The sequence below is a fragment of the Abramis brama genome (assembly GCF_963993115.1).
Source record: "Abramis brama genome assembly, chromosome: 9".
Taxonomy (NCBI): Eukaryota; Metazoa; Chordata; class Actinopteri; order Cypriniformes; family Leuciscidae; genus Abramis; species Abramis brama.
Window position 1 is genome coordinate 36485240 of NC_139971.1, and position 16743 is coordinate 36501982.

Here is a 16743-nt window from a genome sequence, read left to right on the forward strand (position 1 = left end):
TGTTATACAGTATATACTATATTATATATACATATACGTACATAGTTTGGAAACATTACTATTTTTAATGTTTTTGAAAGAACTCTCTTATGCTCATCAAGCCTGCATGTTAGCAATCAGCATATTAGAATGATTCCTGAAGGATCATGTGATACTGAAGACTGGAGTAATGATTATCATTATTTACAATTGTAATAATATTTCACAATATTACTGTCACATTCACCATCTGTCATCGTTCTGTCTTCGTCTTCACTACAGTTCCCAGAATCCTCCTTGTTTCCACACCTGAACTCACTCCCTTCATTACCTACCTGTTCATCATCATCTGCATCACCTGTCTTGTGTTCATCTGTGCGTGTATTTAAGTTCCTGGTTTTCACTCTTCACTGTTGGTCAATGTTTATGTTATGCTTTAAGTCAATGCTCTGAGCGCACGCTCTCTGTTGTTTGTATTTGCTATATTTGAGAATTAAAACCTTTGTTTCTTCATCTTCGTGTTCGCCTCCTACATCATCCATCCAAAGCCTGACAGATTGACCGACCATAAAAAGTAAGAGGAAGCTTTTAAGATGGGAATTCTCCTCACTCCGCTCACCCCAATTCACTCACTCCTCACCACCTTCCAAGACGGACGCCTTATTGAGGATTACGTCGCCGAATTCTTGGAGCTCTCTGCTGGGGTAAGCTGGGCAGATGATGTCCTTAAGAGTGTCTTTTGGTATGGACTTGATGATCATCTGCACCAGCGAGCCCCAGCAGCCACTTTCCCGGGAACCTTTGTCGCCTACCTGGATCATGTGCTGGGGTTGAGTGGTTCAGCCTTCACCGTAGGTGAAGCAGAAGAGGACATCACCACTCAACCGCAGTCATCAGCCATCTTCGCTATGCCACCCATCTTCATCCCGAGCACCAGCATTATCAACTCTGCACAGCATGCCAGTCACGCCGAGCCCGCATCTAACGCAAGTTCCGCAGAAGCCAATGTCGACAGCGGCATGCCCGCCGTGCGAGAAACTGACAGCATTGCATCCGCAGAGTGGTTCTTCACGCCGGTCCCGCCTTGCTTGGAACTCCCTTCATCGCTGATCCCATCGAGTTTAAAGCCCTCTTCGCCGCTGGTCCCGTCCAGTACAGAGCCTTTGCCGCTGGTCCCGTCCAGCACAGAGCCCTCTTCACCGCTGGTCCCGTCCAGCACAGAGCCCTCTTCACCGCTGGTCCCGTCCAGCACAGAGCCCTCTTCACCGCTGGTCCCGTCCAGCACTGAGCCTTCACCGCTGGTCCTGCCCAGCACAGAGCCCTCATCGCTGGTCCTGCCCAGCACAGAGCCCTCATCGCTGGTCCCGTCCAGCACAGAGCCCTCATCGCTGGTCCTGCCCAGCACAGAGCCCTCATCGCTGGTCCTGCCCAGCACAGAGCCCTCATCGCTGGTCCTGCCCAGCACAGAGCCCTCATCGCTGGTCCTGCCCAGCACAGAGCCCTCATCGCTGGTCCTGCCCAGCACAGAGCCCTCATCGCTGGTCCTGCCCAGCACAAAGCCCTCATCGCTGGTCCTGCCCAGCACAAAGCCCTCATCGCTGGTTCTGCCCAGCACAAAGCCCTCATCGCTGGATCTGCCCAGCACAAAGCCCTCATCGCTGGATCTGCCCTCATCGCTGGTTCTGCCCAGCACAAAGCCCTCATCGCTGGATCTGCCCAGCACAAAGCCCTCATCGCTGGATCTGCCCTGCCCAGCACAAAGCCCTCATCGCTGGATCTGCCCTGCCCAGCACAAAGCCTTCACCGCTGGTCCTGCCCAGCACCGAGCCCTCATCGCTGCCCAGCACCGAGCCCTCATCGCTGCCCAGCACCGAGCCCTCATCGCTGCCCAGCACCGAGCCCTCATCGCTGCCCAGCACCGAGCCCTCATCGCTGCCCAGCACCGAGCCCTCATCGCTGCCCAGCACCGAGCCCTCATCGCTGCCCAGCACCGAGCCCTCATCGCTGCCCAGCACCGAGCCCTCATCGCTGCCCAGCTCAGAGTCCTCTTCACCGCTGGCCCTGTCCAGTCCAGAGCCGCTTTCGCCCCCTGTCTCATCCAGTCCAGTGTCAGAGCCTGATATTTCCCCAAGGAATTTTTTTTGGGGGGGCTATCAGTCGTCTCCGCCATGGCCACCCGAAGGGTCTTCTCCGCCATGGCCACCCGAAGGGTCTTCTCCACCATGGCCACCCGAAGGGTCCTCACCGCCGTGGCCACCCGAAGGGTCCTCACCGCCGTGGCCACCCGAAGGGTCCTCACCGCCATGGCCACCCGAAGGGTCTTCTCCGCCATGGTCCCCTGCTCAGCCTGCACCACCATGGTCCCCTGCTCAGCCTGCACCACCATGGTCCCCTGCTCAGCCTGCACCACCATGGTCTCCTGCTCAGCCTGCACCGCCATGGTCCTCTCCTCAGTCTGCTCTACTACCATCCTGGAGTCCGTCCTTCTGCACCCGGTCAACCTCCCCGTCACGGACTCCAGGATGCCCACCCCCCCCTCCTGTGTTCTGCTGCCTACGGCGCGGGTCGCGCCTAGCGGGAGGGGGGAGTAATGTCACATTCACCGTCTGTCATCATTCTGTCTTTGTCTTTACTACAGTTCCCAGAATCCTCCTTGTTTCCACACCTGAACTCACTCCCTTCATTACCCACCTGTTCATCATCATCTGCATCACCTGTCTTGTGTTCATCTGTGCGTGTATTTAAGTTCCTGGTTTTCACTCTTCACTGTCGGTCAATGTTTATGTTAGTTTATGTTTATGTTAGTCAATGCTCTGAGCGCACGCTCCCTGTTGTTTGTATTTGCTATATTTGAGAATTAAAACCTTTGTTTCTTCATCTTCGTGTTCGCCTCCTACATCCATCCAAAGCTTGACAATTACTGTTTTTCTTTTCTGTTTTCTTTTTTTATTGCATAAATGCAGGCTTGATGAGCATAAGAGACTTCTTTCAAAAACATTAAAATAGTAATGTTTCCAAACTTTTGACCAATACATACAGTATACATGCACACACATTCATACAGTGTTTGGGGTAACGCATTGCAAATTACATTGGTAACAAAATCAGATTAGATTTTCCAAGCAGCAAATAAAGTAATGCATTATCATTAGGCTCATGTGAAACTGAAGGCTGGAGTAATGATGCCGAAAATTTAGCTTTGCTATAACAGTAATAAATTACATTTTAAAATAGAAATGGAAAGCTGTTATTTTAAATTATGTTATTATTTTACTACATTATGGTTCTTGTAAATTCTTTACATTTAACACAGACTTCTATTAGTTACCTCAGCAGGGTGTTGGTAATTTAACTGTAATTTTACCTTGTTAATAATTTGGTTAAACTCGCCCGTATGGCAGTATCTATTCTTAGTGCCATAACACTTTTGCAGTGAGTTTGAGCGGTAAGGGATGTACAGTATTGTGTCAGGTGTTCAATGAACATCTCTTCTGGTCGTGTGTTAATGATTTTAGTACAAGGTCTTTGTGAAGTGGTAAAAGCTTCTGCGTTTTAGTTCTGTGTTTGGCCGTATTGATCAAATGCTTTTTTGTGTCTATACCTTACCATCCTGACTTAAGGACCTGTAAAGTGCACAAGAATATTGATTGTTCCTATTACCCTTTTTGTTTTTCTTTTTAAATCAAGTTGTTCAATATTTTGGTTGATAAGACTGGATTAGATAGAGGGCACTTGAAAACAAGCAGAGGCCATCCGACCAAAGCATTATCATGAAGGCTGCATCAAGGCAAACATGAATGATTTATTATGTATTGTATATTTGAGTTTAGATTGGATCTAAAAATAACAAGCAGTTTGAACACCTGAAAGCATGTTTATGCAGAAATATCATTATTAGGTTTTATAATTTAGTTTTATTACATTTAACTACACTAAGTGAACATTTTTGCATTATTAAGCTAATTTCTGCTATTTGCTTCAGAGCTTTATAGATCATTGTGGGGATAAAAATCTCTGGAACCTTACTGTAGTTTAACAAGAGATAAGTTCTGTTGATTTGAGTTTCAATCTTGTTTATCAAGTAGATCTCTAGTCACATTACCCGACAGCTACGTGTCAAAGTGAATTAATTTGAGGCCATTTTCCAAGATTAATTAAATGATTCTTGATATTAAGGACTGAATGAAAAATGGGAGGAACGGTTTCATTTCTGACCTTGCTCAATTTTTAATGAACTCGCTACGGCTCTTACAAAATGGCTCTGTCTTATAAATGGTGCTGTAACAGTAACTTCAATAAATGGTGGGCAAATTAAAGAGCTTTTATTGTCTCTGGAAGCAGCTGTCTGTAAGTCTTGAAACCGAGACAATGTGAAGGATACAATAACGTACTGATTTTATCAGGTGTAGGGGAAAACATGGAAAATAAAACGTTGTGAGAATGTCAGCTGCATAATTACAAGCTAAAGAATTAGTTACATTAGAAAAAAAAAAAATTGTTCTTCTGAAAAAGTAAAACTTCTGAGGTTTTGATTAGATATGTTTCATAGAAGCATGAGCATGTGACAGTTGTGTGCGCTGCTCTGTACTGGCAGGGCATGCTCAGTGTTAATTACGTGCGGTAATGAGAGAACAGAGCCAGACTGTGAGACACAGGGTATTTTTAGAGCCTCTGCAAAGTTATCCAATGCACAGACTCAATCTGTACCATACTTTTTGCGCTATTCCAGTTCCTCTCTCTATTTTGTCATCCTACCTTTAGGCTCTGTCTGCTGTGGTAAAGATATTTTCGCCAAGTCAGTGGATGCTCAAAAAAAAACCCTTTAAAAAAAACAAAAAAAAAACATAAGGTTCAGTTCATAGTTGTACCATTACCTGACCTACTGTATTGAGATCATCGTTTACTCTACATGAATAACTTACTGTTTTCAATATTTTTGAAAGGTCAGATTATACCAGACTCTACCTTTGAGGAACAATTTCTGTGCACAAGTTGGGAACTGTGGACAATATGGAGATATTTGAAGCGGTTTGGCTTGTCTAGTTCTGGCTAGTTCTAACTGTAATGATGTGTTAATCAAGAATCTGGCGTCAAAACAAACCTTCAGTGTGTTTGAGTTCAAAGAGTGTTGTTCAAAAAGACTCTAAGAAAGTTCAGAACTTATAACTCTAACCATTGTGCTCTAATAGTCTGTTATATGAGCGATATTATAATATCCTTTATTTAATTGGTGGCATAGTATCTAAGCAGTCTGGAGCTATTTGTGGTCTGGTACAATGCTGAAAATGTCAGCTGTCTTCTATTTGAGTGTTTTATAAACCCCAGTGCAATTCTTTGGGTCTTTATGACCTATCAATACAAAACTTTAACTTCAGCTGGCAGCCTGGCAGGCACATATGAAGTGCTTCAGCTGGCTTATTTTGTTGAACCCATGACCATTTGAAATTTTGCTATTTGGTATTTAGACTTCTATTGGCAATTAAAATGATACTTGGAAATATTGGTGGTGGCACTGGCAAGGCTTTATTATGCGAAAGCGAACCATCTTCCATCTCTTGTGAACAGTCAGGCATTGTTGTCCTCTCGTCGCTTTTATTAAGAATAATAAGAACACAAAACACATCTAACACCCTCAGTATTGGTGAGTGACAGCTGCGGCTGGTCCACCACTCCCCTGAGCCAAGCCCTGTCACATACACGCATGCCCAGCATGTCAGCGTCCATCTGGGATCCTACCCTTCAAACTTCTGTCGCCCAGCTCCTTTCCGGCAGAAAGACCCAGGGACAAGAGTGTGAAGTCAGGCCTCACAGGGGCAAGAAGAAAGCCGTCCAAAGCCAGCTGGTCTGGCTTTGAGGAAAGCAAGAGAAATAGAAAGCACAAGAGAGAAAGAGGAAAGAGAGAGAGATAAGAGAGACAGAGAAAATTAAATAATAGAAGGGAAATTAAGAAAGTAAGAGTGGCACACCTGAGAAAGATACCTGAGGAAGGCCTTGGCAGCAGGTTCTGTGAAGGTAATCGATCATCTAAAAAAAAAAAAACCAGGTGAGATACACAGAGGGGGAGGGGCAATGGGGCAGATGTATTGTATACAAAATATTAACACATGACCTGACTGCTTGTGACCGGTAAGTAATAGATAGTGCAAGCAGAGAAATCATGCTGCTATATCTATATTTAAACTTGTTGCAATATTTTCGGTTATTTTTACTCAGTCTTATCATAATGATTAAACTCAACGTCATCAAAAAAGCTCAACAAACTTTATCATTGCAGGTTGTGACTTTTTTTTTTTTTTTTGCAGGATTGCACCACTTTCATTTTATTTGAATAATATTTCAGTCTGTTTTAGAGAGTTGAAATTGTAAACAGAGGAAACAGGTTTTCTAGGAGGATTTTTGGTTCAATTTTGTCAATGTCTACTGCTTTGCCTGCACCACACTGATTTTTTTTAACTCTGATTTTTTAAATTGCTTTAAACTCAAAAATTGATTTTTGCATTTCATAATAATCTTTTCACTACTTACCGGTTATTATACAAAATGTTCAGTTACAGCTGATTAAACACTAAATTAGATGTAAGAAGAACAAAATGTGTTTCTTTCTAGCTAATCTCGGGATCACAGGTGGCTGGTGTTCATTGTGGTTTGGGTTCTGGTGCCAATGGGTGTTTGCACAGGGGATCCGGAATATGCGCCTAGCCCTGATGGGACTTTTTGTATGCACAGCTCCAGCTTTAAAGGGCTTCAAATAGAATGTGAAAAAATGTGAAGTCACAGAGGCCACATAATCAGGGATTTCATCAATATCCATAGCCATTTTCAAGGGATTACTTACTACCGTGCGAGTTTGCTGTGGATTCTGTTGCTATATCTTCTATGGTAGCTTAGTTGTTTCAGATGGCACTGGCATTGGAATAAGTATTTGTCTTACGAAATTGATATAATGAAGTACTTTTACACTGACATCTGTGTTTGTCTGACTTGAGACTGTTGAACTTGTCATGCTGGGTGTAATTTTTTTGTCATTGTGCATGTAATTGATGACGACATTAAGGCAAAAGTCAAATTGCACAATTTGTAGTTTTTAAAATATAATTTAATTTAATTAATTTGATATGAATTAATATTGACATACTTTAGGTTAACTTATGGTAATGGTGACATTATAACCAATGTTTAAAAAAAACAAGCATAGAAGGTTGATCTGTTCAGCGAGGAAAATACTTTTTTATCTTAAAAAATTATATTCATGCTGCAAACATCTGTTTACACAAAGTAGCTGCAAAAAAAGTATATAGAGATTTATATAATAAAATATATAATGACTTAGCTGCCGTTTTGATTGTTATCTGAATCCACGATGATTGCTTATTATTAACATCCATTATTTTTTGTCAGGTTCAATTTGAAGCTCAAAGTCAAACTGTGCTGTGGATTAGAAAGTTATAAAAGTCTCAACAGGAAAACAAACTGAGTTTTATAAATGTAAATCATTTATTAAGGGCCCAAACTTATTCTGGTACATTTTTATCTATTGGTCTTTTTTTGTTGTTTCATTGTTTTAACATGTTGTAATTCATTTGATATCCTGCCTGTCCCATTTTACATGTGGCAAAACGGTGGTAAAACAAATTGCCTTTAAGTCCCAGCAAAAACAACTCATGTTCAGCACCACACCTCTTCCACAGATCTTACAACTACACGTGACTCTGACACATGCAACGTAAAACGCAGCCAGCCTCTTTTATCTGATTGGTCAGTGACAAGCCGCTGAGGGATCGGATTGGATGAGAAGTGTGTCACTTCAAATGTACTGACCCTATTGTTACTGTTGTTTTATAGAACTTACGTCAATCGTATCTAAGGTAGTGCCAGTGACGACCATAATAAATATTACATTGCTCTGCACATAATGGGCTTTTAGAAAGCATACAGTAATGGTTGCTGTGGTCCAATGGTGACGTCTTTTTTGACTTTTTAACTTTTTATTTATTTTTTGTTTATTTATACAGTGCTTTAACTATCACTTCCTCGATTCGATGACATGAACATACTATTCGGGTTGTTTCCTCGCTTTCTCAAACTGTTAAGCACGGTGATGTCATGGTGTGGCGGGAGCAGTCTCCTTCTCTCCTTAACTGGCGCGCTCACTTGTTTATCCCGTTTCCTTTTGACAAAAACACAATGTATGACTTTTTTCGTGATGTTTTCATTTTGCTTAAGTCGGAGTTCTTGAGTTTTTCATATTTGTTTTTAAACTAGAGATGAGACACGAGTAGAGTAGGAGGTGGAGGATGAGGAGGCGGCGTTTTATGGCAAGCCCCTGTAGCAATTATTCCTTTAGAATAACAATAATCTATTGTAGGCTACTTGTATATTTAATTACTACAAAATAATCGAATAGTGACTAGTTTTACTAGTGGCTCTTTTACTCTTTTGCAATTTCTCCCATTCATAAGTAGGCTAATAGACCTTATGCCAGAGAAACATGCTCGCAGCCATCTCTAATATTGTTTGAACTTCTGTTTTTTGCATAGCTCTGTATATTTTTTGGCATGGCTGCTGAAGAGTAATTAGCTGGAGAAGTGGATTTAGCCTACTTATTGTAGAGTTAACGAAAGTTATCATGAGCATTGTAACCTAATATTTGAAGTGGATGTCATAACATATGTCAATTATACAAGGAAGATTTTAAAATGAGCAGTTCATTCACAAATAAGATTTTACCTTCATGTGGTGTAAATACAAACCGGAAGACAGAACACAATGAGCGCAGCACTGAAAAGGGGCGTTGCTACTACACAAGGTCTATAAGTGAACCTTCTTTCTATAGGCCTACAGCCTAGTCTTTGCTAGTAGCCTGTATTCAAGTTATTGGTGGTACCTTTTCCAGTTTTACTTGTAACTTCTTTAGGAACTAATACTTATATTTTAGTTAGGACTTCAATAGGCCTACTAGTATTTTCTTAGTACCAGTAAAATAAACATTAGTATTATGGATTAGACACTAATAGCCTGATTTTCTGATAATAGTGATTGATTTATAATATATTTAAGACTTTTAATCAAGCTATAAAGTAGTTTGTTTAACTAGTCATTACATAAAACATAGCCTTAGTAAAATACTATTGTAAATCATGAGGGGAGAAATGGACTAGTAACAATTGGGATGTATAGACCTACTAATGTCTCAAAAATAGGTAGTATCTAATTAAGTAGGCCTAAGAGCTGGGATCGGTTCTAACTTGAGATTGTTAATAAATAAGTAGAGAGAATTAAGTAGCTAGAGAGAATTAAGTTGATAGTTAAGTAGAAAGAATTGATAAGCACTATTGGGCCTATAAAGGATAGGAACCTCACTATTTCATCTCTTACTTGTAATAAAACATAAGTTACAGTAATACGGCGATTGAACCTATTTAGTTTATTTAGTAAGGAATGTAGGCTATGTTAAAACGGCTTGCCGTAGGAGGTTGCCTCCGTCTAGTGTTCGTCATATTGGGGGAGGAGCTTGTGTTGTGACAAGAGCGACTGCTGCTTCTTCTGAGTTTGTCAGCTCAGCTCCCGAAAATAGAAGCCGTGTGTCAATGTGACTGAAAATACATTTATGTCACAGTGTATCCACGGGAGTCACTGATACACAGTATCTATATACAGCGAGGGGGACCGCGAAGAAAAAAAGGTGAGTCGCAAAAATAGCAACAATGTTTAGACAGCAGTCAGAGAGCGAGAGAGAAAGAGGAGGGAGTCGTGGAGTGAGAATGGATGAGCGCAAATTAAACGCGTTACAATTCGTTTGGGAAGCTAAACATGTTTGTCATGTGTGTGTTTAGGGGTCGGCAACACGCCTGGAAGAATTTGATGCCGAGTTGCGAGCACCTGATTGAAGGACAACAATATTTTTTGTGCTCGTAATTCTCTGTGAAGAGCTCGTGCGTGGTTTTGGGTTCAGTCCACTTTGACACTTGGCATAGTTGCGCTCTAGTCTCGCATCATTTTCCGGGCGGTGTTAAATATTTCTGGAGGGGCGATTACAAATGAAAGATATTAGTCAGGAAAGCCAGCGGACAGTAAGGTTTTTTTTTTTACTGTAAGAGTAGAGTTTGTGTGGATATTGTAGTTTGAAAACCGTTAAGCTTTCGTTTTTGAATATCACTGGTTGAAGAGGGTCACCTGCAGAGATTCAGAACTTCAAAACAGGGCAAGTTCAACTTCAGAACTCGCGCGACATAATGTTTCTTGACTTTGTGTTTGTCTCCTAACTGTGGTTAAATTCAAATAGCCAATGTATTCCATTCTAGCTGGCTTTTTGAAAGGAAAAGTTGTTTAAAGCACCCAAACTAGCACAGACAAATAAATTTATCAATTTGTCGTACTTAAGACAATATAATTTGTGATAGTTAAATTGTTTTAGATTTTAAGACATTCTAACACGCAGAGTCAACAGGGTTAAATGTAGGACATTACCTCCGTATTGCACTCTAAAGCACGCCCGACAGCTTTAAGTATATAATAGAAAGTTATTGATCTTTCTTTATGCATAACTTTGGAAGTCGTTGCAAATACTTTTCTGTCTGAAATGTAGATGGTGCTGGTCTCTTGCAGAGCCTTGGATAGTTGAAACTAGGAACAGCACGAAGTGTCGTATTGGTGAAGCGTCGCAGGGTGTATTGGAGTCTCTCTGTACATACTGTATGTTAGTGAATAAACTGAGACAAGTGTAAATTGATGCCATCAATTATTTTATTATAGCATATTAATTTAACTTGTGATTTAATGTTATTCATGAGGTCACAATGTCTTGTTACAAACTAGTGAGAGGTCTAGCTATTGTGTGGTACATGATTGTGACTCATCTGCAAGGCCATACTGATGGAAAGTTATTCAATTAAATATAATTTCAATTTTATTTCTTTTATTTTGAGCTTGTATTGCCACTAATCGACAATTGGGTCATTTCCTTTTATTAGTTATAAAAAATGGCCTGTTTTGTGTCTTCTGCAAGAGCTGCTGACTTTGACATATGCACAGTGCGGGAACAGCCAAATCATCCACCGGCAGAGAGTGTAGTACTTGTGCCTGTAAGATTACACATGCCCTGTAGCCTGCCATTTAGTTATCAGTAAAGTGTCTTAGACTTACCTTAAACGCAACATTACGAGATGACATGTCATTTTGACCTTCACAAATGTTATAGGTGTATCAATTATAAATATTTCACATTGATAAAGATATAAAATTGACCAAACTAATACAAAAGTAAGCCACGTTGTCTTGACCTGTAGTCTGAATGCCAAAGGCTAAATGAGGCTGTGTTCCTAGGGTTGCTCAATGCTTGTGTCTGACAAGCATTGTAATTACGAGCCACACGAGGCAGGCAATCAGATTACGGTACATCATCATGAAAATGACCTCAGGAAGAATGTTTGTCTGTCCCTCTGATTGTTTGGCTTTTAAGAGGCTTAAAGCCTCAGTGGTCAATGCCCAACACACTATGGATTTATTGATGAGTTCAATATTTCAAGCAGCTCAGAGAGATGGTATAGCCTTATAGGAAATAGTGTTTGTCCCAAATTGAACAAAGGCAAAAAAAAAACAAAAAAAACAAAACATGTGTCTTTCATGTGCATGAGTGCATGTTTTGGATTTGGGCTGGAGCACATTTATTTGATGTGTCCAGGTATAACATAAGTAAATAAGAAGTAGTGTCACTTTAACTACTATGTACTAACATTTAAATTAATCATTTGATATGTATGTATTGTATACATTTTTGTGTATAGTTATTGTGATTTTATATTGTACACAGACACATATTATACTGCATGCACATCTGTAATCAATTGAATGAAAAACGTGTTTTTGCAATACAAAATTAACACAATAAGTATTGTGTGTGTGTATATATATATATATATATATATATATATACAGTATATGTAAGTACATATTAGTTAAAACACCTAATATAAAGTCATACAGAAGCTTGACATAATACTATAAGTATATATGAAGTATGTATTTGTGACGGACAGAGATTTTTCAGCCTTGGTGTTAGAATGGTTCTATATTATTGTTTGATTAGCCCATTAACAGTACGGATAACACGCATTGAAAAAGTTTTGTTGCAAACCATGTTAAAATATGGTTTGAATAAATGTGTTTTGCTGCCCTCGTTTTCATCTGAGGTGCATAGTAAAGATTTAATATCCCAGTCAAATGTATAATATACCATCGCACTTTTTCCATCTGGCCTTCTGTGCGACTTCATTATAGTTTAATAAGCCCAAACTAAACATGGGTGCAAATTCAGCTCTGAAAACATCACACTGAAATTCAATAGCTTTCTGTTTACACACTTGACAATGAATTAGTCAGCGAAGGAATTCTTTTAATATTCTGAATGCTGTTCACCCGACATGCCCCTCTACAAATCCGATAAAGCACAACATCACACTTGAAATTGGTGTCCTGCTGTGCTCTAGTAATAAAGCGTCTTTTGTTTTATGATGTTTTGTTTGTTTTTTATCACTAGATACTGATGCACCAGGGGTATTTTTTTATATGAAGCTTCTATTTCTGATATTTTTTTTGGGTTGTTTTCTTTTGCATATTAATTGTATTTAAATCACTCCTCTTTTCGACCCCGGTCAATGCTAATGTAGTTGAATAAAGTCCATGCAATCAGTATCTAATATGATTTCCAGGTTAGAATCAACAGCTCTGGACCACGGTTAAATACATTCCGACATGTGACTTCTTGTGTCTTACAGCTTGAGATCAGAGCGCACTTGGGCTGTAGAAGTTTTCTCAGGGCCACTTCTTAATGTTTCTCCCATAGGCTTGCTGTAGACTGTAGTTTACACTTCATTTGGATTAATGCATCAGATTTATAGCGTGTGCTATATGGTGCACTTGTACCTCTTCTGTCAGTATGCATCGTCCCATGGGCGTCAGTCCATGCCTGTCCTGTTCTTGTGAAATAAAGTCAGCCGTGGTGAAGTCGAGCTCCAGAGGTGGTGATTGGTGTTGCCCAGGGTGGGGGTTAGAGCATCTCCCACTGTGCTGTTCATAGCACTCCAATCTCACAGCCTGCTCTCAGCTCCTTCCAGGAGAGAGTGAATAGAGAGAGTCTGGAGTGTGTGGGCGAGTCTGATCTGCAATTAACGCTGGTTGTCAGAAAGAGAAGGCTGGCGTTTACACCATGCTTCTGAATCACTGAGCGAAACACTTTTCCTCTCTTCCCTTCCCCCTCGAACAGGGCATTTTACCCCAGGAGGAGAAAGCACCAGGAAGCTCCAAGTAGAGAGAAGCATTGAAAGCAAAGGAAGAAAGAACGTAAATAAGACTTGAGCTGGATATTTTGGGTCCAGGACTGAGGATTGTGCTGCTTCGTTTGTTAGGGTAAGCCCAGCTCTTCTTCTCTTCCTGTCAAACAATGCTGCATCTGTTTTAATTACACAGAGCCTCACTTTTTATGTATTAAATCTAATGAAGTAAACATGATACAGTGCCATATGGTCAGTTGACATCTAATGTTGAGTGCCTGCCATATACTCTACATGCACAATAGGATTTATATGGTGAAACTCTGTTGAAAACAAGTTGTTGGTCTTGTTTCAAATAGGAGCATTGGCATTGGAGAAGTTGTAGTGTTTAATTTGAAGGTTAATTTCAAGTTAGCTGAATTTAAAGTGAAACACCCTGTTCTTATGTGTCTTATTTGAGTCAGCTGCAGCTGGCAAAGGATGCATTGTTCAGTCTCAAAGTTAGCCACAAATGTTATTTAACAAGCGGAGGCTGGAACTTTTCAGAACAAGGGCACTGGTATGTAATTTTGTTAGTCTGTACATTTGAAAAAAATAAGAAGAGAGATTTTAGCCTGTTCATTCATTAATTGCTGCTGTAAAAAATGTGATGCAGTTTATTATTTAGAGACCAAGATTGTGGAATTCTGTCAAATATGTATGTTTTATAAAATGAAAATACTGCTTTTTAAACTATATTGTTAACTGAGCTTAAGGATCTTAAGTGAAATGTTTAATCTTTGCTGTCATCCATTCGCAATATAAACCAAAAGAAGTAACAGCAAAAACCACTCAATGACATATTTAATGACACATTTGTGCAATACTTACTGGAAACAGGCTTGTTTTCAGGGGACGTCATTGCATTTTACGCGTCTTGCTCATTACTTGTTCGAACGCTCCTGTCGCAGGCCCATTCTTTTTCCTAGAGTGTGAAGACTCTTTAGCAGTCCTGTTCTAAATATTTTTCAGATCAGGCCTATGGAATGTGCCATACTTCTGCACCATGTCCATTAAATCACGCTCGGTTTTCTTTTTGTGCAACGGCTCTCTTTCACGCTTGCTCAGAGCAGCGTGATTCATTGTTTATTGGAACCCTATCATTGAGCTGGAGATTCCAGCATTCTCCCGTGAGACCTGGAGGCAGGATGCAGAATCTTGAGCCCAGCAGATAATGTTTGAGCCATAGTTTGCTTGTGTGGGCAATGCAGACCTTTTTCCCTCCTCTGGGAACATCTCGGAGGATTTTTTTTTGTTCAATAAAAGGCGTATAAATGGGCTGCTTTTATCACCATAAAGGGCAGAGTTATGAATATGCATCCGCATGCATATATTCAGTTGATTTTAGTCTGCGCTGACTTCCCTCTCTATTATCTGTGGTTTTTGGATCGGCTCTCTAACCCAGTGGAATGTACGATGTCCCAGCGGGGTCACCCCATAAGTAGCAGCTCCAAAACCAGAAACCTCTGGCTGCCTCCTGTCCCCACCACCACTCCACATTGCCACACTTTTGATTCTAAATAAGTTACCAGAGGATATGGGGAACATGTTAGGCAAACAGAAAAACCATCATTTAAGACGTGTATCAAAATATTAGCTCCTCATTTAACTTGCATGCACACACAACTGCGTCTGTTGCAAGCCGTAAATAGGTTTCCATTTCACTTGCCAAATAAAACCATCTATCAGGTTCTTAGACTCCTCAGTTTTAGCTTTATTAGGCAGCTTCTTAATATTTAGTGATGATGATTTCCAAATCATTGGCTTGAGGATTAGCATCCAAGTTGGCACAGGCCTCCTCACCACATGAAAATACAGCTCACTTTCTGACATGTGGATAAAATTTCAGAGTTAATATTGGTTAAATCGTATTTAAAGTGTATAGCCAGTGTTGCAGAATGGCTGGGGCAAAAAAAACATGCACAAAATTATAATTAAATAAGAGCATGTGAGAGGGACTTACAACTGAGAATTATCTGGCTAGACGAACGTCAGCTGAATGTATTCCTGTTTCTCTATTTATCACTCCCTAGAAAAGCCTTCGGGTCTGTCTGGGTCATCAAGAACAGAATTTAGGCGAGAATGGTGTGATACGTCGTCAGTGTTACCCAACCAAAATGTTTGTGAACACAAATGATATTCTTCCATCTTTGTAGTTTTAAATCTGTTGTAAATGTACAAGAACTTTATTCAATTTGTCAATAATCTCCATTTAACTTCTAACATTCATTAAAGGGTATTAAACTTTAAAGCCTGTCCATCTGAAGTTTAATGGAGACTCTGTAGTCTCAGAGTGCCATAGCCACACTGTATCAAATTTCTATTTAAACAATATCAATACAATTTTTAATACCGTAAGCATTTGAAAAAGTGGTCAAAGTTTCCAGGGAACATTGTATTGTTAGGTTGAAATTGTAATTTACAATTTGGACATTCCCTGCATAAAGACACAACTTTACCCATGGAACCCAGTGTTGTCTGACCACACATGTTCATGTAACAGCATTTTTGAAAGCAAATGCCATCTGTTGTGAGTGATCTACTTCTTTAGTGCTGCACGACCGGAAGGCTACGCCTGCGTTGTCTAAAGAAACAGCTAACATTGACCTTTCGACTGGCCTGCCCTTGGCTGTGACCTCTGGTGTTAAGCCACGCCATACGGTCCACTCAGCACATGTGCTGCTGAACAGTGCAGAGCGGCTTAAGGATCGTCAACCTCTTTTCTGTCTCCTTCGCCCTTCCCGAAGAGCACCTGGTTTCAGGTGTCCCCTTCGCTCTAGGCCGTGGCTGGGTCCTCGGCATCACGGGTGTGAGACTGAAGCCAGAGCAGCCCAAAGCTGCTAATCCTCTTTCCCTACTGATCCTCTTCCTCTCTGCCTCCTCACCCTGCCACCACGCCGCCCTCTCAGGGTTTAAAGGGCAGCATAGGCAGAAGTCCCATGTTACTCAACACCAAACCAAAACAAAACAAAACCCTTCAAGTGCTGAACACTAATCCGTGTAGTCCATGGAGGGTAACTTACCGTAGATTATCTCATTTTGTGGGTCAGCGATTAGCCTTGACACAAGCTTCATTATGAACTCCTATGAGTGCCGGTTTATCTTGAAGTGCCACTGTGATCAGGATTATGTCTTTTATCTGTTGTTGCACTTGTCATCAGAGTGCCTCTTTATCCTCCTGGGACCCAGCAAATCATTTTTGTCCTCTGTTGGGGACATTTTTTTATGAATATCGCAGAGAACCCATATTTTAAATGTGAGGTGTATAAAAATCACATCCTGGGTTTTTCAAAGAAACCAAATGTTTGAGGCTTTGGCCATACTATTTTCCTTGGTTTAACATAACAATTCAAAATATTTTATAAAAAATAAACAATAGGTTATTATTATATAATTATTTTTATTTTTGTAGAAATGTCAGTTGTATTTGATTTATTTCTTGTACACTACTGTTCAA

At 40.5% G+C, this 16743-nt stretch overlaps 1 protein-coding gene across 44 annotated transcripts in view; it reads left to right on the forward strand.

The window, feature by feature from the left end:
- Nucleotides 1–5731: 5731 nt before the first annotated feature.
- The window catches only part of mef2aa (myocyte enhancer factor 2aa), a 91007-nt gene continuing 79995 nt past the window's right edge, over nucleotides 5732–16743 (forward strand). For 15 of the 44 annotated variants that reach the window (XM_084124437.1, XM_084124477.1, XM_084124438.1 and 12 more), the window contains exons 1-2: nucleotides 9484–9661; nucleotides 13241–13383. The gene's annotated coding sequence lies outside the window, so the exon portion shown is untranslated. Of the gene's footprint in view, nucleotides 6023–9479; nucleotides 9662–13240; nucleotides 13384–16743 lie in introns of those variants that run through there. The other 29 variants (XM_084124458.1, XM_084124446.1, XM_084124454.1 and 26 more) reach the window with 8 other exon arrangements.